Source organism: Piliocolobus tephrosceles, chromosome 12 (assembly GCF_002776525.5).
Source record: "Piliocolobus tephrosceles isolate RC106 chromosome 12, ASM277652v3, whole genome shotgun sequence".
NCBI lineage: Eukaryota > Metazoa > Chordata > Mammalia > Primates > Cercopithecidae > Piliocolobus > Piliocolobus tephrosceles.
Window position 1 is genome coordinate 77,855,232 of NC_045445.1, and position 2,761 is coordinate 77,857,992.

The window sequence follows — 2,761 nt, forward strand, 5'->3', positions numbered from 1 at the left end:
GATTAGGGACAAATAAAAAAACAAAAATAAGGAAACTAACACTGAAGCAATCCTACTTCTCATGTCTCTGAATAGAGAAGTATACTAATCTTTAACCAAAGGAAATAAAATATGCAAGTTAACTACCTACTTCATTTACTGTTAGCTAAATTTGTTTACCTATGGCTTTACCCCTTTGCAAACCAAAGATTTTTTTTTTTATTAATACAGCTATGCTTGCTAATAAATAAAATGTATGTACTTCCCAGGGATGCACTTCACTGGGTCTCTGCATTTGACACCTGGTAGTGAAAGGAAGTATTATTTCCCAACAAATCGGTACTGAAGACTAAGAATGAGAACTCCAACTAAAGAACATTACTCTCTCACCCTAGTAACATGTTGATCATACTTTCTCTACCCTCACATTAGAATGAAGATATCTTTCCAGCATTTCATCTCCTATATTCTGTCTTTTCCTAGAATATACTATCATCTCATATTTTACTGCAAGATTAGAATATAGGTTAACATTATAAAAATCCAATTTCACACTTGGTACTAAGAAAATTGAATGCTATAAAATTAATCTTCATTACTCTAGTAGGGATGCTCGTGCTTTTACAATGAGTCTTTACTGCCTATAGGTGATGCCGCCTCCAAGAAAACAGCTCTGCAGAAAGGTTTTTGGTTAGTGTTTTCCCCAGCTTATTTCTGGAAAGAAAAAAGCCAACTTCATACAAAAACAAACAAACCCCCCAAATCCTCATATATTAACCTTGTCATTAAACACCAAAAAATAGATATCTAAAGAGAATAGACGTAAGAAAAAGAGCTCAGGAACAGCCCAATAGAGACCAAATTCTGCAAATGGAAGTTTTAAAGTCCACTAACTAAAATTTTTTCTAGATCCAAACAAGTGCTACAATACCAGATTTTTAAGTCTCAACTCATAGAATTGAGAGCCCTTAAGCTCTTAACTTTGTCCTGTGTCTTCCCATTAAAAAATTCCTCCTAAAATCTGTGTAAATGTTACCGAGACACACCTGGAGTATGTGACAACATGAGAGATGTTCTTAACTCTTTTATCAGGTGAAATTCACTTTTTATAACTGAAAATGGAAAAGCAAAGTGCTATAGAGAGAAATAAAATCTCACGAAAGTATTATACAAAAGCAGACTGGCTGAAATCTGTAACTTTATAAGTAAAAATAATAACACCAATAACACCCTCTATAATTAACTACTCCACAGTGAATAATCTGCTACACATTTCTTGATAATGAATGACTCTAGTTTGCTACAGTCGAAGCCTGTGACAACTGCGAGGCCAGGGTTTTGCCCCTTTTCTGGTTCTCTGTGCACAAGGTAATGCCACCTACTACAAGGCAGTTATATAGACAGGTGAGCTCAGGGGAGCTTCTCACCACAACCTGCTAACTCAGCAGCGGTAAGTTCCAAATGAGCTCTGACCTCCAATATGTATCTGTTCATAATTTTACGAAGTATCTAAATATTATTCATTAGTTTAAAAAATAATAGAAAACTTTGGACCGAGTAAATTACGAAATTGAAAAGTTAGGAGGGATACCAATTATATTAACAACATTTTCTTTAAAAAATAGAATCAGTTTCTTTTGAAATCGACCATAGCGGCGAGATTTTTTTTTTTTTTTTTTTTCAGGTGCCCCATGATGGCACACAGCTTTACCCAGCAAATTCTGACAGCTTCCAAGTCCCAGGATACAAACCTGTAACAGCACATGGAGCAACATTACCTTTCAACAGTGTGGAAAAGAGCACATGTCACCAATGGGCAATGAGAGACTGGACAGATACTCATGGCCTCTCAATAGCAGACATGGTTGGAGAGCTTTCCTTGTTCTAGCAGAAAATTTCATGAGGAAGCTGTGATTAGGATCAGTCCAGAGAAGCAAAACTCTTTTATTTTCAGTGCCCAGACATCAGTCAATATACTGGGAGAACCAGTGGAAACATTCGCCATAATCTTGCCTCTTGAGCACACTGCACACACGCACTTTTATGGGGCAAGCATTCAACTTCTTCAGGGTCACATTCCCCTTGTCTGTGGTCTGTCTATAAAGCCTAGATATCTCACAGAGTTTTTCTTCCTTGAGTTCATCTGTTCTGTCAATTTTGTTTCCCAAAATATGAATTGGCACATTGTATACTGTTTCATCAGTCATTAAAGCTTTAAGCTCAAATTTGAATTCCACAAGGCAAGAATGATCCACACAATCCACCAGAAGGAAAATCCCATTAATTGCTGGGAAATAATTTTTCCAAACCGACGTGCTTGCTTGTGCCCACCAAGATTAAAAGTTGTAAAAGTCATTCCAGCAATTGTTAGCCCTTGTCATTTCAGATGTAGTGTTGGAATGTGTTGTCCCAATCTGTCACCTTTGAGCATGTGAAAAACAGTGGTTTTGCCTGCATTGTCCAAACCCAAGAATACAAATTTTCTATATTTCTTGTAGAGTCTTAGAAACTAGATCACAATGCTGAAGCCATGGTAGATTCACTCAAAGATGAGAGACATTATTAATGCTTACACTGGCCTGAGGGGCTCCTCTGGCAGCAGCATGTGGCTCAGACTCTCCCTCAGAGGACACGAACCAGCAGCACCTGGGACCACTAGCTACTCACTGGATGTACATCACAACCCTCCCCCAAGACTTTCCTATTGTGAATTTTATTTCTGGCATTGCCATATTATTCTTTCTTTTTTATTGTATAAATTTTTTTTTTTTTTTTTTTTTTT

At 37.0% G+C, this 2,761-nt stretch overlaps 1 pseudogene; it reads right to left on the reverse strand.

The window, feature by feature from the left end:
- Positions 1-1,943: 1,943 nt before the first annotated feature.
- On the reverse strand, positions 1,944-2,539 carry LOC111536219 (annotated as a pseudogene).
- Between the last annotated feature and the right edge of the window lie 222 nt (positions 2,540-2,761).